Source organism: Salmo salar, chromosome 02 (genome assembly GCF_965601325.2).
Source record: "Salmo salar chromosome 02, fSalSal1, whole genome shotgun sequence".
NCBI classification, from domain to species: Eukaryota; Metazoa; Chordata; class Actinopteri; order Salmoniformes; family Salmonidae; genus Salmo; species Salmo salar.
Genome location: NC_138292.1, coordinates 53,527,921 through 53,548,850, shown reverse-complemented (window position 1 = coordinate 53,548,850; position 20,930 = coordinate 53,527,921). Strand labels below are relative to the sequence as shown.

At 41.3% G+C, this 20,930-nt stretch overlaps 1 non-coding gene across 2 annotated transcripts; it reads left to right on the top strand.

The window, feature by feature from the left end:
• The first annotated feature begins 9,200 nt into the window (after window positions 1-9,200).
• On the top strand, window positions 9,201-13,497 carry LOC106585998 (uncharacterized). 2 transcript variants are annotated; one of them, XR_014381350.1, is made up of 6 exons: window positions 9,201-9,546; window positions 9,923-10,057; window positions 10,175-10,254; window positions 10,492-10,601; window positions 10,713-12,445; window positions 12,702-13,497. It is a non-coding gene; the product is annotated as an uncharacterized LOC106585998 (transcript). The 2 variants fall into 2 exon arrangements; XR_014381351.1 differs by having other exon boundaries at window positions 9,201-9,622.
• Window positions 13,498-20,930: the final 7,433 nt, after the last annotated feature.

Below are 20,930 nucleotides of genomic sequence, written 5' to 3'. Positions count from 1 at the left end.
GGCGTGTCGATACAGGCAGTCAAAACATCATGCAGTGTGCCTCCCAAATGGCACCCTTTTCAAAATATATAGTGCACTACTTGTGACCAGAGCCTATAGGGCTCTGGCCAAATGTAGTGCACTATATAGGGAATAGGGTGCCATTTGGCACACAGGCCACAGTGTGTACATTGTAAACCTATAGTCCTCTCTAACAGATAATAAGTCTCTGAGAGTTGATGGGGTGTATGATGGGATTTTGTCACCCTTTCGCAAGAGCGCAATCGGTAATGCACACGTAACCACTGGCCCAGGAGGTATGGAGATATTTTACTAGTCTCAACGTTGGAAAAAAGTGTCACGGGACGGATAATGAATAGGTTTGCACTGTTTTCCTTTTTGGCGGCTTTTCCGGTTACGCTAAAGGCTAGTGCATTCCAGAATTCTCTCCATAAGGCACTTTCCCTCCACAAGTCCCCCAACGGCCTCTTGTCTGACAGGTCCGTCGTACTCAACAGGCTTTGGGGTGGAGGGAGGGAGAGAGGTGTGTGTATGTGCACGTGTGTATGCGTGTTCATATGTGCACATGTCAGTGTGTGTGTGCGTACTGTTCATGCATGTGTGTGTGTGTGTGTGGTGAACTTTTGATTTGAAGCAACGCTCTTAGGCCCTTCTCCCCGCATTGTGCGTTCGCTCAATAGGAAAGAATGCGAGAGACACAGACAGAGATATATATGCCTTCAAAATGATGGGAGTAGTGAGTGCCCACCCCTCTCTGGCTATAGGCGAAGAGCCCAGAGAGAGGTAAGGGGTTTATATAAACAAAGCAGCTCCTAATTTGGACTCACATAACCAACATTAGTCTGAACATACCCAAATTCCAGCAAGGCATCAATCTAAAGAGCAAGGTTTTCCCCTTCCACTCCTCCAGGTCTTGGTCTGGGTGCGTGACCCAGCCCATCAATAGTCTGCTTTAGAGTAACACATGAGCTCATTCCCACTCTTGAAAAGTGTCCAATATCTTTGTCTCTCTGAAAGTCTAGGACGTTTCCCGGCCGCCCGCAGAATCCAAGTGCGTTCAAATAAAAATGGGATAATTTATTACTCTTAATTACATTCTTGATTTAAGATGGGATTAAATGTTGTACCGCCTTGCGCTAGTGGAGAGGGAAGGTATTGGATAACGGACAGAGGATCAAGGAATCCAGGGAGGCATGGATCATGGTTACCCCCGGGAGAGGAAGGCGGGAGGTCGGGTTACCCCAACGGGAGACATTGACCCAGTAGGCAGGAAGTCGCTGCATTTAAAGGAACAATTACAATGATTTACCCACCAAAGGCAAACATATCAAAGATGGCTGCCATTCCTGTAGGGCATACAGAGGGCAGCGGTACAGAGTGTGGTTTGAAATGAAGAAGTTCTAAAGCTTATAGACAAGTTGGTTGTTTAGCAACAAAACCGACACCTGTGCAACTACGGGGCAAAACGGACAGGGTTGGATTAGATTGTCAGCCAACCCGTCTTTATGAAGAATTTGTATATTACACATGTAATATATAATAGTTTCAGAAACCATTCACAAGCTACCATTATACTTTTTAAGAGTGTTATGGCACACGATGTTGATGTTATGCTTGTCTAGTGTGTGTTACTGTAACCTAAGTTTTAGTGTTTATGCCTATGGAAAAAGGCATTACAGGTTTAAAGAGCTCACATGAAATGTGCAGTTCAAAATGGCCGCCATTCATTGGCACTTCTAAATCACCATCCCTTCCAGTTAATGATTCCTCCTTTGTTTGCACTCCCAGTCTGTCTAGACTCCATTCATTTTTCCTGTTTACCAATACACCTAATGACACCAAATTACAAATAATCAATAGCTAAGAGGAAAACTGGCATGCGGGGAAACTCAAATTAATCTTACTAATGACACTGAGTGCCTTGGCCCAACGCTTGTCCATTTACCTTTAGAGATGGCTCAATTAGGGAAGGTAGTTAGCTCAAAAGCAAGTTGCTTTGTCAATAGAAACCAAATATCCCAGAAGAGTATTCATCTTTTGTCGCCTGCAGTGTAATGTGAGTTAAGAGATGTTTGATATCATATATGCGGAGAATATACTACTCTTGTTTGACGGTACTAATTTAAAGTAGGTGGGACTGGGAGTAGTAGGCCGACATACCGCCAGTGAGTTCAAATAGCCACTCAACATGGGTGAATGAGTGGAGGCAAATAGAAGGGGGCAGTGGTGGGGGGTGACTGTAACACAAGCGCAATATAGAGTGTATATAATAAAGCACTGCATACATAAATAATCACCAGAATCAAGGTAATTAAGCTAAAAGCTCATAGTGCACACACACACATATGGTCTCGCAAGTACCACTGATCAAAGGCACATCACCCCCTCCCCCCATACTCCTCTGGACACCACAACAAAGAGCCATATCGGGGCTCAACGAACAAATGACCTTGGGGCTGATCACGTGCCGCCGAGCGGAGTAGAGAGAGAAATTAAGCCATTAGCCCGGTGGCAGCCAGCCTTGCTGTAAATCAAGCCTTTTTCCAATAAGACTGCCTCGCTTTGTCATCCATCACGGGAGTGGGCGCAGGCGAAGCATGGCGACACAGGAGCTGGGCTGGCCCCGGGATGGAAGAGACATAAACAGTCATAATGACCCCTGTCGAAGTGGGTCACTGCCTGCCGCCGCCGCACCCTCTGCAGGAAATAGAAGCACCGTGGTGGGTTCTGCAATCTCTGATTGCGATATAGAGGTGATATATTGGAAGGAGGAAAGCTTGTGGAGCCTTTGACTGTATCAAACAGGGGGAAAGGCATGTAGTACGTATGGTTTTAGCAAAAGTTTTATGCATATCAAGGTAGATCTTTGCAGCTTTGATGCACTATCCATGTTAAGTTGATCGTATTGCTTGTAATTTATTGGATATGTCATCACATGTAACCTCGTGCCCAGGCTAATTGCTATTCCAGATAGAGATCCGGCTGGTGGATGAGTCGGCACAACATGTACAGTACTATTAGAAACCTAAACCTGTTGCAATAGCATTATGCTGCAAAATGTTTGTAGGCTATAGCAGGACAACACCCCTGTTCTAAAAGTCATTCTTTCTGTAAAGAAAGTTCATTTCCATTAACTTTTTACATCTCTCTGATGGTAGCGCACTTTACATTCATCTCTCAGGGGCGCAAGCAAGTGGAGAAATAGTGTCCATAAAAGTTTCACAGATGGATGAAACAGTCTTATGAAGACCAATATGACATGTGTGGGAAATGTAATATCTCAAAGCTGTGCAGTCAAAATAAAAGCAACTATTGCCAAAGACGGGATAATCTCAGCTTTTCATTGCGGCGCAGTGATTGCAGGCTGGTTCCCGATAGTCCAGTAAAGCTTCTCCATAAATTGAAACAGCCCTTGTCCTGGAACAGCCAAGCAGGCTTCACCTTGCCTCCGAAGGAAGTGTCCCGGGAACCAGATATGAAATTAGTTTGGGAAACAAGTCATGCTGTTGCACAGACACAGTGCTCAGTGGAACCTCTCAGAGTAGATCTGGGTCTGTGTTCATAAAGCAACTCAGAGTAGGAGTGCTGTTCAACACTCAGGTCTCCCCTGTAATTTCATACATGATGATCTAAAAGGCAAAACTGGTGCTAGATTAGCACTCCTTTTCTGAAATGCTTTATGGATACAGGTACTGTAGGTGTTAGAACATCACATCACAGGTGGTCTGGACGTTGAATAATAATGGTGCTTCATGAACATGTTTTAGTGCAGACCCTTGCTATTACAGTGTTTGTTATTTGTAATGAAGCCCTAACAAGCTAATTTGATTGAAATGGGTTCTGTTGCTATACTGTAATGTATCCTAGGGTTTACATGTTAGGAAATGAAACAAAGCCTAAAATAACCAGGTTCTCAATTATCCATCACATGTAGGACCTATGTGCTCTGTTAAGAGTCAAGTTTGGACATTTCCTGCTTGCAGTGGAGGAGTACTGTTTTAGCCAAACTCAAACACAATAAGGAAATTCCTGTGCATGCAATATCCTTTGCTTTAAGCATAGTTTAAGGATGGTTGAAGATCTCACTGGCACCTCTTGACATGACTGACAAATGCTGCCCTTTTCCCTCAGGACACACAACTTTATTGAGTTGTGCTCTGTGTCTCCCATTCATATTTCTCACAATACTAGGAACTGAAATCCATATGACATGCATTACATTGCATTACATTGCATGACATTACAATAGAACACACCAGTCAGTGGCAATAAATGCTGTATTAAACTCAACCTAAACACACGCATATTTTTACAATGAAGCGAATAAGTGGGCACATTTAGGGGTAACTTTTTGGAGCACTTTCAGTTGGATCTGACTGAGCCACTTATTACATAATTTATGGTCCGGTAATGAAACTGTAGTCAAGAGTCAATTGCACACATTAAAGTGTGTGTTGAAGTGGAAATCTAAAGGGGGCTCTGGAAACATTATATTTCAAGTGCAGCGTGCGTAAACGGTACTCCAACGCTCGGGGAGACTTAACAAATGTGTTTATTGATGAAGCTCCGTTTCAAGCGTGGCCAAGGGTTTAGCTGCACATCTCCCACTATTAAAAGTGATTCCTATAGTCAAAGGAAGATATTCAATGCGGTTGTGACATCGTGTCTGCTCGGTTGATTTTTTTTTAGCTTCATCTGGCTTCTTTTCTGAGTCAAGTGCCAACACCCATGTTTCATTAAGTTAACTGTTTTTCGATGAAAAAGTGCTTCATGCTTTCTCAGGTGACATTCTTTCCAGAAATATCCTTGTCTATCAGTAGTTAAGCAATTACTCCACTGTTTTGAATGAGGAAATCTTTATTTCTGATCACTTTGAAAATATTTTTTATTTCTTTCTGGATGACATAATTTCGGGACAAATGTTTCCATGGAAGTAGACATTTTCCAGTTTGGGGGAATTCTGCGATTCTCAAAGGCAGCAAACCGCAAAAGCTGCCTTTGCTAAACTGTATTTTTCTTTCTACAATGCACCCCATTTCTCATAGCTGTTACATTGCCTAATTTCTCTCATTTTATTCTTCAAATAAATGTGGCCGAAACCCATTGACAGTTTCTTTGTGCCTCGGTTAAAAATACCAGGAAAAACTAAAGTAAACCTGTTGCAGCTCCCCGGAATAAATCTTGTCCACAGAGACTGTTACGTTGATAGACTTTATGAGACAATCGTTACATCCCCACGAGCTTTGGGGGCCCCCAACCAAAAATAAAAATATATTTTTGGGGGGGTTGGAGTTCCCATAGAGGTCAGGCCCCCCAGATAGCATGTGAACACGTCATAAGCAATGAAAGACATTTTTAATTACAGGAAATTAGCTTTAAAACGGCACATTTTTCTCTTAGCCTGATGGCAAAATGTGTAGAATTGCAGGAAATTAGCTCAGATTCTTGAAAGTCGGAACAATCCTTGTCCGGTAGGGAAACTTTACAAATGAGATTTTATTGCATTATTTGAGCTTAAATTTCACGTTTAGGAGAATTTTGTAAGGGAAAAGATTTGTTTGGGAATTTTATAAATGCTATTATTATTCACTTCCATGTCGTCTCTATGCCTGGAAACTCTCCCAAAAGGTGTATGTTAACTGACAAATTATCTTAAATAGTTTCTTGCAATAGCCCTCTGTGACTTTAAAGAATATTTCTCTAAAAACTGTGATTCCTAAAAGACGTGTCCGGATATTTGTGAACTCCGTCAGATTTGTCTAAAATCCTAAATTACACTGAACAAAAATATAAACGCAACATGTAAAGTGTGTTTCATGTTTCATGAGCTGAAATAAAAGATCCCAGAAGTGTTCCATTTGCACAAAAAGCTTATTTCTCTCAAATTATGTGCACAAATTTGTTTACATCCCTGTTAGTGAGCATTTCTCCTTTGCCAAGATAATACAGGTGTGGCATATCAAGAAGCTGAATAAACAGCATGTTTATTACACAGGTGCACCTTGTGCTGGGGACAATAAGGCCACTGTAAAAGTTGCCGTTTTGTCACACAACACAATGCCAAAGATGTCTGAAGTTTTGAGGGAGCATGCAATTGGCATGCTGACTGCAGGAATGTCCACCTGAGCTGTTGCCAGAGAATGTAATGTTCATTTCTCTACCGAAGCCTCCTCCAACGCCGTTTTAGAGAATTTGGCAGTACGTTCAACCAGCCTCACAACCGCAGTCCATGTGTAACCACGCTAGCTCATGACCTCCACATCCGGCTTATTCACTTGCGGGATCGTCTGAGACCAGCATGTAACTGAGGAATATTTCTGTCTGTAATAAAGCCCTTTTGTGGGGAAAAACTCATTCTGATTGACTGGGCCTGGCTCCTCAGTGGGTCGGCCTGGCTCCCAAGTGGGTGAGCCTATGACCTCCAAGGCCCACTCATGGCTGCGCCCCTGCCCAGTCATGTGAAATCCATAGATTAGGGCCTACTGAATGTATTTCAGTTGACTGATTTCCTTTATAAACTGTAACTCAGTAAAATCATTGAAATTGTTGCATGTTGCATTCATATTTGTGTTCAGTATATAATAAGGAATGAGCAGGGTCAGCTATACCATAAGGACCCCTTATTCATGTCCTCATTACATGTTGTATAAGAAGACCACTCATGGTCTGTAAAGTTCTCTACTTTAGATTTTTTTTAAACAAACAATATGGTGGTTTGGGCTTTGCTCAGAGTGGGGCCTTGTCCTCTATGTAGGGTCCTTCAAAGAACCCATATGGTACTACCTAGAACCCTCTATGAAGGGTTCTACCAAGAACCCTTTTAACTTTGGAGGGTACTTCCTAGAACCCTTTATGAACAGTTCCACCAGCCTTATTATCCTTTAAAATGTGATTATTTATGACAATACATTACATATATTATAAGGCCTTTCCTTGAGGGGCCTAGTGATACCCTAACACAGTGGTGTTAGGAATCTCCTGGTTTACAGGCCACACCAGGCCTGCAAGTCACATTATGCTGGCTTGCAAAGTGATGTGTAATTCCATTTGGAATCCAGCCAGAGTTAAGATATCCAACAAGTGGAATTGTTAATCACTCGCAACCTGCATTCAGAATGACTGCCAGGGTAGGAAATATTAAATACAGAGACTACCTCAATTATCTGAACTGGAACAACCATCTCAGTAATGTGTGCAATAAATCCAACAGATTGGATTAGTTTAGAAAACTCTATGTTATTTATCTTTATGTAGCAAAAAATGTATCAACCTATCAATGCACATGCAAAAACACAGATACTACAGTAAAACAAAAAATTTGGAAAATCTCCCTGCAATAGAGCATGCTGGGAAATATTATATATTGTTCTATGTTGAACCCTTCTTGCCTTCCAAAGAATCATCAAAGAACCCTTCCTTGCAAAAACAGTTCTTAGGCTGTTAAAGATTCTAGATAGAACCCTTTGCCTTACAAAGAACCCTTGTCTTCCAAAAAGGGTTATTCTGATCAAAATGGTTCTTGGTAGAACCCTATCCCTCTGCAAAGAACCCTTTTGGAACCTTTTTTCCCTAAGAGTGTAGGACTAAGTAAACAATGATTGAGGAGAGATTACAGAACATCATCTGAGACAGCTCTAAAGAGAACTGCTAACCTGAAAACTATTTTATTAGAGCCTGGGCCATTGACACGGCTCACATTTTAAATGTTTTTTGGGGAAACATGTATTTAGCCTAGCCACTCTAATGGAAAAAACAGGTAGGTACCTTTTTCTCTCTGACAGCACAGCGATGGATTATTTTTCAGTGCATAGAAACACAAAGTTTTCTTTAGCACAGCAGGGTATTCTATTCCAAGGCACCCTCCATGAAATATCGTGCATATCTGTCTTTGGACAGGAGCCAGTTGCTGTGGTATGGCATTTCAAAGTGAAGGGATGTTGATGAATGCTAGGGTTTTCGTCACAGTCCGGAATCACCAAGGGATACATAACTAACTCCACCCTCATTGGAAGCTCAACAGTGTGTAAGCACACAAAATTAGCCTGGAGGAGCCAGCAAATATTTGGCATATTCTATGTGTCCAGAATATCACCCATTGTTGCCTGCAAGGAATGACATTTATCTGTATGCTTACATCTTGCCCTTCGAATTTAAGGCCCAGTGGTTTTTGATGAACCCCCACACCGCCAGTGGCAAAGCACTCAGGCACCAGAGGAGCAGGCGGTGCTGGGGTTCTCTCTGAAATTCCACCAAACTACCACAGCTGTTACTGTGATCTGCAATATGCTCCATTCACACCAATGACATTCCCCTAATGAACTCACCAATTAGGTGCTTCGACATTAGGTGCCATATAACCACCTATGGCTAGATAAACAAATGAAGTAAGGACAATGTGTTGAGGTGTGGGGCTCTGTACAGTCATGGTATTCCCTCCAAGGCAAATGACATTTTGGTTTTGAATTTTCCAACAAAAGAGGCCACCAAGGCATCTCCTGGCTGCGGGTTTGACGCTTCATACCTAAATTGGAAGTGACGGGCCTATGGCCCCTGCTCTTTCATCTCACTATCATTTGGGTGGAGTGTTCACATTTGGTGTGACAGAGGGTGTTACTGTGACTTTTCACCGTGCTGCAGCAGCAGCAGCAGACATTGCCTCCAGTCTTTTCAGAGAAAGAGCCTGATGAGGTGCCAGGACAAAAATGGGAATACAATTCATACAATACAATTTCTCATAAGTTATTATTTTTTCAAGAACAAAAAGGAATGTCCATTCTGAAAGTCATTGCTTGTAAAAAAAAAAATAGACATAATCCATTTACATTACATTCAAGTTACATTATAAAATCTATCATAATAACAGTAGGCCTAGTTAGTTAAGGCAGCAGGTGGGATGATAGGCTTGATGATAACCTGGCACTGGTTTCAGAGAAAGCTGTGCCATATTAAGATCTAGACCACATAATAAACATGGACTGTGCTATTGAATATATAGATACATAATAATAATAATAAATAAATAACAATTTCATGTATCCTTTATTTAACCAAATTGTACAAAATAATTCCTAACAAAGCTAACATTCCAATTCGGAACAGGAGCTGTTTTAGTTGTATGTTGTCCTTGTATCTCTATGCATGCTTGCATGTGATGCGCAGCAACAACGCAAATTGGATGCCCTCGAAAAAAAAAACTTTCTGAAACGGAAGTGGAACTGAATCATGGGAACAACATGGCGGAATGTTTGAATCTCTGATGTTGTTCCAAAACAAGTTGTCTATATCTCGCTATTACACGATGTATCTAAAGACATTCTGGTACCTACATATCTTTATATAAAGTTTCATTATAAATGTCAGTTACTATCCCTGCGAACAATATGACAGAATGGCGAAAATATTGTGATACGTCCGCGTCGGGAATGACAGCTGGTTCAGACGAGAGCCAGCAAGGTGGAGGGAAACCGAAAACAAACCGACTGAGGAGAAGCCTCAAACAAACGCAGGCAACTCCATCTCTCATTGATTCTCCAAAAACCTGTCGAGGTCGGTAGCTTGCAAGCCATGAATGATGTGTTGAATTGATCAGTCACCGATTCAGCTAACTAGCTCTTCCTGTAACGTAAGCAATGAAAACCGCTTATTAGCTGTGCACCGTACCTAGCTAACTAATGTGCAGTGTTGATCTACAAACGTTGCTAGCTAGTTATAACGTTAGTTATTTTCTAGTTAGATGGTCCCTAAAGCCAACTAGCTAGTAGTGGACTAAACTCCGCTCCATGTTGAAGGAAGTTTAGTCCGCTGACTAGCTAGGAGTTAATGGCATGTAGTTAGCTACTTTTTTGTTTTGTTTAGTTAGTTAGCTAACTGTTACCACGTGAGCCAATTACAATTACATAATCATTCACATATCTACCATCAGATTTCAAGAAGCCAACTCGTGTGACAAGATCAAGATACAACAATGTATTCAACAAAGGAGAGTCGCCAATTAATGAATCAGAACTTCAACAGGATATCGTTTGGGATGCAACTTCCCCTTCACCCCTTAGGACAGGCAATTATATTTACATGTCAATATAACTATACGTGTTGCCAGGCTAAGCAGTGATAATCAATTTTTAAAGTTTGCCTCACCTTATCTGTCTTAACTTCTTTTCATGTTCTTTCTTAGTTAGCAAAAGAGGCAAGAAGAACTCTGCAAATGTTGGAATTGTGGACATTTCCGAAATCGTCAACAGAATAGCTCCCAAGGTTGGTAACACTCTGGCTAGCTAGCCACAAGTGTGCCGTCAAATAAATGTATTAAAATGTTCAAACTAGAACAATGTTCATTACTAGACCCAGTGATGTGGTTTTCTCATACTTCATCATATATCCACTCTTTTTCTTTGGGCTCTTTCTTAGTATAGTGCTGTTCAATACTCACAGATACTATGTTATTCTGAAATATTTACTGTAGTAATATTATTATAATTGATCTTATTTAAGCATGGGAGACCTGTAGTTCCAGAGTCATCCTTGCTCCAGTGGATTGGAGACAGTGCTATACCCTGCACCCCAGAGATGCAGCAGCCCAGGGCCAATAAGAAATCCCCAAGGTAATCCCCAAGACAATATAACATACTCCCCCTCTCTCCTGCATTGTACGGTTATTAGAACAGAGCTTGTCACTTGCAAATAGCTAAAAAAATATATTTATTTCCGTACAGGACAAATGGAGTGGAGGACCTTTTAAAGTTGGCGAAACAGTTTGATTTCAACATGTTTCGGCAAGACGAAGAACGAGTCAATGATATGCACAAGCAGAGTTTGGAGCTTCGGAGGACAGACTCGGAGGACATATTGGATTTAGATGGCAACGAGAACCAGCCTCCGCCCTTACTGAGTAGTGTCACACCTGAAAGCACACAGTCTGCCCTTAAAACAAACAGCATGAGAAACTCCAAAGACCAGATACTACCTGACCATGAGATGGAAGATGATTTGGATTTTTTATTTGATGGACCAACTCAACACATAAGTCTGAACTTAAGTCAGAATTCATTGCCACAGTCCTTGGAGGTGAAGACTGCTCCCACTGTGTCCTCCAAAGTAATTCCTGGAAAATATCCTGATTCCATACATGGCCACACTTCGACTGTCTCTTCATCGCATCCTATCAAAAGAAGCTCAGCAAATAATAACTTTGACGACGACTGGGAAAAGGACATTTTGCTAGATGACTCGCTGGTATTTGAGATGACCCAAAACCCAGACCTCTTTGCCGCTCCTAATCATTGTTCGACCCAAAGAGGGTCGAATGAAACAAAACATGAAAACAACAACCCCTCAGCCATTTCCAAAAATGCTCTTCAAGGAAGTAGAGACATAAAACCAGCTGTGTCTAAAGGACAGAATGAAACTGTGAAAAACAGAAAAACATTCACGCTTGAAGCAAATCCTAATGTACAAGCAAAAAGTATCCTCTCAGAGGCATTACCAAAAGTAGGGAATGTCCCCGACACTGTCAAACCAGCACCACATAGGAACGTACAGCAAAACCAACCAAGTCTCTTTCCAATCAAAGCTCAGTCAATGGAGTCCAGTTACCAACTTAGCCAGCGAACGCAGCACCGGTCTAATGGAATAAAGACTTGGCCGCAGGTGCCTCTTTTTCAAAGTACATCGATCTCAACCAGCTCAAGCACATCAACCTTCACCAACTCTTATTCAATGTGGCCCCTTCAGGTTGAGAATAGCTCTTACCACAAGCCCACAGAGAACAACAATATGAAGGGAACGGGTATCATCAAGGATCTAGCTAGCCACAGCATCTTCCCAGAAGACGACTTGGACTCTCTCTTTGCTTCTGACTCCATCTGGGATGACAAAGACGACGACCTATTGTGCCAAGCATGTGATAGCCTGGAAAGCCAGGTACAGAGCATGGAGGACCCTGTTATCACACGCTCCCAATCCCTGCCCAGTAATCAGACAGAAAGACAGAAGTTTGTCCCTGTCTCTGCACCTTTGAATAGCACCAGATACGATGTAAATCAAACGACTGAGACCACACAATCCAAATATCCCAACATTTCAGTTTATTCACAATCGGCCCCCTGGAACGGTAGCACTTTCACCCACTCTCTCAATAACAACAAAGTACCTGTTACTGTGGTCTCTGGTTCTAAAAGACCGAGTTACAGTGCCTCAGCTGGAAATGCTAGCGCTAACTCCACGTATAGGCCACAGAACCCTGCAGCGGGAGAAGGGCCATATGAAAGTACTCGGGTCAAAAGCACTTGTGTAGCTGGGAGCACAGCTAATCAACAAGGCACTGGGAGTGGAGCGCGGCCGTCATCATTCCCGTCACCTGTAAATGTGACTGAAACCCGCGCTCAGTTCACCTTTAAGAGACCGTCTGGCTGCGCGTCCAACCCCGTGATCCCTGTGACCAACAAAGGTAAGCTACCTTGAGTTGTCTTGAGACGGCAAAGAAATATGTTATGCAGCTGTGAAAAAGGATGGAATCTCAACTTGAAACGTATTGTCGTCAATGCATGTTTTATGAGGTCCATGCATTATTTTATGTGGACGTTCGATTAAAGCATCTTCTATTGCTGTGATAAAATAGTAAGTCATTCATTAGACTTGTACTTCACTGAGAGTCAATGATGGTGTAACCCTTCTCTGACTCATCTGCCTATCATTTTTTTCAGCTTTCGCTTCAACCCAAGCAGCTGGGAAATGTTCTGTGGTGGAGATTGAACTGAAGAAACAGCAGGCCATGGAGAGGAGACGGCAACGGATGCAGACGGCCCACAACCTAAGGGCTCCAACCTGAGGCTGGTACAGTGCACATATACAAGAAGATTCAGAATCATAGTTGGACAGTGTTGGCTTACTCGAAACGTTGACTTGTGCTAGACTGACCATACAGAGCTCTTGAAAGTAGACTTACTATAGAGTTGTTGTAGCCTCGTACTACCATCCTGATCTCGTAGCCAAACAGAACGTAAGCTCGCTAGTCCAGGATGGTTGTACGAGGCTAGAGCTGCTGTGCCTGTCTGTGTTCAACTCATAATTTACGTCACTCAATCCATTCCTGAATAAGATTTTAATAGTTTTAATATAAATGTTCTTATTTACATTAATCTATTAACTGTTAACAAAGGAACTTTTTTTTTGTTGAAACAATAACCTATTTTCAGGGAGTATGCTACCAGTTGTGTTTGCAGAATTGGCTAAGCCTGTCCTGTCACTTTTTCATTATATTGTTCATTATATCAGTTTTGTAAATTAGCATAGCATTACAACATGAGCGGTTTTCTGATATAGAGCACAAGGCGACTCGTGTTTTGTCAGAAAAACGATCATATGTTTGTATATTATGTTTATCTTGTATTTTAAAAAATGTTTTACATTGTTTATATGTTTGTCATTTGCACAATAATGAAACTGCCTGAAAAGATGGCACATAGATATTAAAGTTGCGAAAGGATTCCCACCCACCCCTTTCCAGACAATACTATCTTCTGTACAGCAGTGACATCTAGTGCCCTTTTGTTTCTGTGTCATGTAGGGTCACTCTTTCTTTAGCATACCATCATTTATTTTTGTGGAATACAACAGAGCTACTGTCACAAAGCACAAAATAACCAGTCTGATGCAACAGTCAACACAGTACGATGAGCTCCTTTAGGACCGGCACACATAGTAATAAGTAGTGCTTTCAAGAGATGGTCTACGTCCCAAACGGCACCCTATTCCCTGTGTAGTGCACTACTTTTGACCAGGGCCCATAGGGAACTAAATAGGGAGTAGGGTGCCCTTTAGGATGCACTGATTGTTTAAGCCTTGTTTATACCTGGTGCTAGCATCTATCCTTTCTCTTGATCCTATCCACATTCTGATTGTGCCCACATAGCCGTTGCGTCTACACATGGCAGTAAAATGTGTGTCTTGTCTGTCCACATTGTGACCAGATATCCTGGTTCCTTCCTGTATGCACATTTTTTGACAGATATTCTTTCAAAATAATGTTAATTTATTAATAAATAAACATTATTTTGAAAGAAGACAAATGATGCCATAAGCCAATGGCGCTACCTGCTAATTAATTTAGAGACCTGTATAATGATGATTTCAATAGTTTGATTATCCAGATCTGTATACACTTGATTGATATCCAGATACAATGGGTCCCCGACTACCTCCGGAGTTGGTCAGGAAGATCTGATCAAAATTAGATCACAATGCATCTTTTAATTGCCTACACCTGTCTAAAAATGTGGGGACAATCAGTATGTGGACAAGATAAGAACAAATGATGCATGTTAGAACCAGGTATAAACAGGGCTTTAGAAAGGTTTTAAAGTGGCTTTGCCTTCGACTACACCACACATGCAGTCTGGTAGAGCGTGTGAGTAGAGACCTGAACCCTTTCAGGGTCCTGTAACTTGGGATCTTATGAATCCTTCAGCCATAGTCGAATATCAGTTTGCACCGTGGGAGCCTCAGGATCTGGCCCTGACTGAACAGTCCGCTCGTTTGGATTTGGCCCCACTTCAATCACACCATGTATCACTTTATTACATAGATCCTTTACACTTGGTTATTCGAGGAGCTGTGTTGGTCTGTCTGCAAGCTCTGCTCACCGTCTTGATGGGACAAACCATTGACATTAGAGACAATAAAGGAATCTTACTGTAATGTCTATGGTTAACCCTTCAATCCAGCGCAGACACACACACACACACACCACTCAATACATTAACGGAATCTTACTGTTAAAATAATGCTCCATGGATTTTGTATAATTTCACACAGTAATTTTGAAAAGGGTCCCCAAAATGTATTATTTTTTGTTGCAATTCGTATATGTTATAAATTTGTAAGTACTTAAGATCTGGGACTGCATCTTTAAGTTTATGAAGATTGGCAAACCATTCAACCCAGCACACACACCACTCAGTGCGTTTCAGTTTCATCCGAGGAGTGCTCCGAAGCACCGTGTTCAGCAGCCCAGCCTATGCAGTCAACCCATCCGGACGGACTCGTCAGGTCCCTTCATTAGTAGGCTGGCAGCTGTCTGATGGAGAGATAGGCTTGCTACCCACTCTGGCTGGGGCACATGTAAGGAGAGTCGCGTTATCATCAGACAGGTGTGTAACTGTACCGGTAGTCTGGGTGCACAGCATTGTTGCTGCAAATCAGTGGCACCAAGATGCCAATCTCCTACCTACCGGACTTAATCACAACGCTATTGTCTCACAACGCTGTTTAATTTGAAACAATTATCTGTTTGTAAAGGAATTTGACTAGACCCTCCCTTGCCAAATGTAAATAACTAATTCACAGTTCTCTATTACAATGTTTGTTGTTGTGTTGATATCACCCCCTACACGACACACCTAACTGGAACAGTTTGTGGTTTTATGGCCCACCTGACACCTAGAGCAAGATGGCCCGAAAGTGTTTACTGACGATAATGTTTCAGGTGAAATTACGTTATCTGAGAATTGCAATGAACTCCCAATGACCCCTTCTTTGCCCCAATTCACAGTGTTCCATTAATTAGTCTCATCCCAATCAGTGAGGACACTGATACTTCTAGGCTTCCTTCATCCCAAATAGCACCCTATTCCCTATAAAGTGCACTGTTTTTGACCAAGGCCCATAGGGCTCTGGTCAAAAGTAGTGCAATATATGGGGAATAGGGTACCATTTGGGGCAGACGTACACACGTTGTACCGGGTGGTTGGGCACGAGGAAGGAGAGGGAATATTCACTTTAGGGTCCTCTGTCTTGATATCCTGTAATCTCTGTCAAATCACATCCTCTTAACATAACTCTTTGTTGCTTTGCCTGAAACAACTGATCAGTCAGTTCACCCATCTCAGGGAAACCTGAAAGCTTGCATGTCATTTGAGCAATATCAAATCTCATTGACATGGGATGCTGATAGTGTTATTATCTCACTGGATTAATATTAGGATGGATGCCGAGACCAAGTTTATTCTTGATAGATGGTAGTTCATTTATTTGGTCTCTTTAAAGCTGCATAGTGAAAGAACTACAGACTTTTGGTACAACATTTGCTGACTAAACTCAACTCCATGGTGCTGGGTTTCTGATTAACTCCACCAATGGAGTTGAGCAGAGACCAGGCTTTGTGGAATTCATCTCAGAATATATTGATTCGGCCAAGGTCAATAGTTTAAAAAAAATGTAAATTACGAAATGCTTACCTTGTACCTATGTTTGAAATCCATACTTTTTTATTAAACGGTAATCAAATACAAGCGCAGACTTTGCTCGTTTCTGTTTCTCGAGGATGGCAACTTTACACCATCTGTAGAACGTGTGATTTTATGAGTATTTGGAGACAGACCTGCGTTATCGGAGGTTCAACTGTCACATGCATATTCACACTGTTGCCATCCTCGAGAAATAGAAACTAGAAAACGGTCGGTGGTTGTATTTGATTAACGTTTATTTAAAAATAAAGGATTTCAGCAAACAAAAAGGCACGCAACTACAAAGGACAAACATAAGTACAAGGGAGGCGTTTCATAATTTAAGTATTGACCTTTGTGCAAATCGATATAGTCTGAGCTGTATTCCACAAAGCCTGGTCTCTGCTCAACTCCGGTGGTGGAGTCCATCAGAAACTTAGTCGGATAATCAAAAATAAGTATTTTGGATATTAACGACCATGGTTCCCATGCGAGGTGAAGAATCTTGAACGCTCAATCAGTAATTCTTATTACCCAACTTGTTGATTTTATTGTACAGCAAACAAATATACAGGTCATTTGATGAAAATGGCTTTTGAACACCCATAGGGCACAGGCAACTTACGAGCGAACCTCATTAAAAAAGCTGGAAAACCGACATAATCACTAAATAAACTATTGGGTCGCATGACATTTAGTGGAACTAAGTAGCCCAGAGTAAATCAGACCCACATGAAGCTCAGCTGGGAGATCAGTCAGAGAGTGGTTTTCATTAACAGGGAACCTATCACCAAGGGAGTTGGGTTTTTGGAAAGCTATACATTCTCTTTTTAGGGGGGAATTCCATCACACGATTCAAGAATGACAGACATTGATGAAAAAACTACTTTTCTCAAAGGCTAATATTTTTTCCCCAAATTCAATGTCAAAGCTTGAGAGATGTGTCCATTACGATCAACAATTTGTACTTCACCACATTTCAATTGTAATTGACGCCGATCCTGTCAAGCAACTCTCACCAATCTCTTTCTATATTCACACTCCAAAGCCAACCTACAGTAACTCTCTCTACTGCTCGGCAGTTTGCTTCAGGTTGAGCTATGGGTTCTGGTCTAGAAGTTCTGGTTTAGTCGTTCACACCTCAGAGAAATTGATTATGACATCTGTACAAATGAGGCTGGTTTCCCCCCCCCATGCTCGTGTAACTGTAGGATCTGGAGTTCATTCCAACTTGTGCTGTCCCTTTTCACATTGTGGCATTTTCAGTAACCTGAGCTACTAAGCCTCCCAGAGGTTTTCCTTACAGTATAAAGGTCCTCAAGATCAACCAGAGGTTCAAATCGAGTACGGTTTCCTTTCGTAAGAATAAAGGTGCAACCGTTGGCGCTTCTTCCACAGGATATTTATCCAAGGCCATCCGGACTGCTGGGAATTACTAAGAACAACTGTGGTCTTTGTCTAATGTTCAATGAAAGCTTTTAGATGCAACATGTTTAAATGTTCAACAAACTGTGTTAGGTACAATAAATGTAGTTTATGCATTATTCATACTAAGGTCAATTTTCATTGTATCCTCCATCTGAAGAACCACGCAATGGAATCGACTTCACACTTGTCCCAAAAAACAAAACAACTCTAGACCTGTTGAAATCAAAGGAAATTCGCCCCCTCAAATAACGTCTGAAATTACCCATTGGTCGTAATTGTATTTGTGTAGGGTTCAGCCATTTGGCGAGATTATTTGGAGGGGCCAAAATGGCATTTTTGAAGTTGGCTCTTGGTGTCTTTCATGTTGGGTTGTGTAAAAATAAATCTGGAGACTCGCTGAAAGTCCAAATCACAAACAGATGAGCAGGTTCCATGAGAATGGCAGTCTTTCGGAGGTCCATGTGTGGCTCGGCTGAGGAATACAAATGGGAATTTTAATTGGCAGTGACGGGCACAACTGGCCACATTCTGCATGAGCTCAATTAGGACCGTTCAGGAAACCGACACGTTATCTGAGGGAAGGGGAATCTAGTTCACTGGTGAAGTATGATGCATGTGTGAGCGCACACATACATGGGTACTTTTGGGGGTGTAAAATAAAGGGTATCTGATTACAATTGATGGTTTTCCAGTGGCCTTGAGCTTGAAATCAAACCCAGCTTCCGATACATTTTCTGCCTCTTCTTTCCCCGTTTTTTTTAATACTAAAAAAGTAGGGTGCAGTGCTTGCATGCAACAGAAGGCAATGTGAATTGAAGATGCAGCACTCAAGATGACACTGCTTTAATCTTTCATTAGTAAGTCTAATTAATTCTGATCTTATTCAGAAAGTGTGTCAAGATATTAAGTCCGAGGCAAGCTCGTGATTAGCCGTTCAGTAACTAATAATCAAATCAAATTTTATTTGTCACATGCACCAAATACAACAGGTGTAGACTTACAGTGAAATGCTTACTTACTAGCCATTAACCACATTGTTGGTTTAGAAAAATACCTAAAAAGTAAGAAATAAAAGAAATAATTAAAGAGCAGCAGTAAAATAACAATAGCGAGGTTATATACAGGGGGTACCGGTTAGTCGAGGTAATATGTACATCTAGGTAGTTATTAAAGTGACTGCATGATAACAGAGTAACAGCTGTGTAAGGGGGGGGGCAATGCAAATAGTCTCGGTAGCCATTTGATTAGATGTTCAGGAGTCTTATGGCTTGGTGTTAGAAGCTGCGCGGTAGCAGAGACAACAGTCTGACTAGGGTGGCTGGAGTCTCAATCTTTAGGGCCTTCCTCTGACACCGCCTGGTATAGAGGTTCTGGATGGCAGGAAGCTTGGCCCTGGTGATGTACTGGGCCGTACACACTACCCTCTGCACTACTCTGAAGACACGTCTTTTCGCCTCCTAAAAACAAGGCCTGAGAGAAGGAACCATTTTGAGGAGACAAGGAGAGGACACAAGGAAAATATTTGAGAATCGCCCACACTCAATAGCAACATTTTTAGTTCTCTTATGCTGCCATCTAGCGGTCAGTTTAGAGTATAACAATAACATACCCATGACCATCTGTGCATTCTGCTCCTGCTTGGTTGAGTGCATTTTTCAGTACAATAGAATTACGGTTGTCCTATTAATGAAAACAGTGTCATTCATGTGGGGATACTAATCATCAATATAAAACACATTTCCCCCACTTTCATAGGACAAATATCCCTTTGCTGCTGGTCTTTAACAAATCGGCTGGCATTCTATCAAAGCGCATTCACAACTGCCTTAATTCTAATTTAAGCACCACCTTGCAACAGTCATAATGCATAGATACATAATGCACACAGCACATGTATTGTCACACAATTAACAGCCTCTTAACAACTTTCAAATAGTTTATTTCTCTTTTTCATGTATGAAGTTTAAATATTTCCCACAGCAGATGCAGCATGCAGAGATGGATAAGAAGAAAAGTAAAACCTAAGACTGAAACTGTTTTTTTTTGCCTCCATCCTATACCACCCCATAATAAAACACACACACACACCCTATACAGATCCCTTTCCTCCAATAGTGGACACATTTAGCACAAACCTAAAAAAAACACTAATACTACCATGTTTATAACAAATATCTGTAAAAAAAAAAATATATACAAAAACAATAAAACATCTCGAATGGTTTCCCCCTGAAACAGAGCTGGTAGTCTACTCTGGGGCATAAGTGAAGCTTTGCTGGAATAGAAGTGACAGAGATATCCAAAAGATTATAGTTGTTTAGAATAACAGTTACATGTAGTGGAGTTACTTTTAGTCATTTCCATATTTATTCAACATTTACCAATCATTTTTTTGGCAACATCCATATATGTATACATGTCATTTTCACTTGTTATAATATATTAACATTAAGATTCATATGTAAACATAGAGATTTTCAAAAAATGGATCTACATGCACAAAGAAAAAGAGAACCCTCCATGTCATGCAGCACGCCATTGAAGAAAACAGCGGTGCGAGGCGGGCGCATGCGGCACAGGATCACGCACTCGAACACCCGCCCTTGGTGCATTCAGTTGAGCAAAAAAGCAGAGCCACAAACTTAAAATACGTTTAAATTCCATGAAAATGTATAGATACAAATAAAACCTGTTCTGTCTTGTCCCCTCTCTCTGTGTAAAGAACGTTGGTAGCTTTGTAATAAAATGCCCTTGTTGATTGCATCTTCTCAACAAAACTCAAGAGGAGAAAAAAAGGATGTTCAGGAGGTAGGGAGGAAGAGGGACAGCCCACCTGTGACCTTGCACTATTACGTCAAATCACGGCAAGAGTCCATACAATGTTTGAGAAACCGAATTAAAAAGATGTTCATGAAATAGATGCAAATGACATTGTCAAGAAGGCAAAATGTGTACGTTGAAATTAACGCCTCTCATAAGCCTAACCAACTTAATAACATCCCTCAATGCCCCAACTATAGCCTACTTACTGTAAGTTACCTCAGCTCTGCCTGCAGTTAAGTTGTTAAATGCAACCCCCAAAAAAGCAAGATTTACCATATCACAAGCATTTAAACCAAAAGCACTCATCTCTACTTCTATTTGATAGTCTGTAACCAATCCATATCTGTAACTTAACATGGCTGACAAAGCAATAAATACAAAACACATTAACGAGAATATTCTAATGGGCTGCGATGTCATACCGTCCAGAATGAAGACGTGCTTTTTGTTGGAATAAGA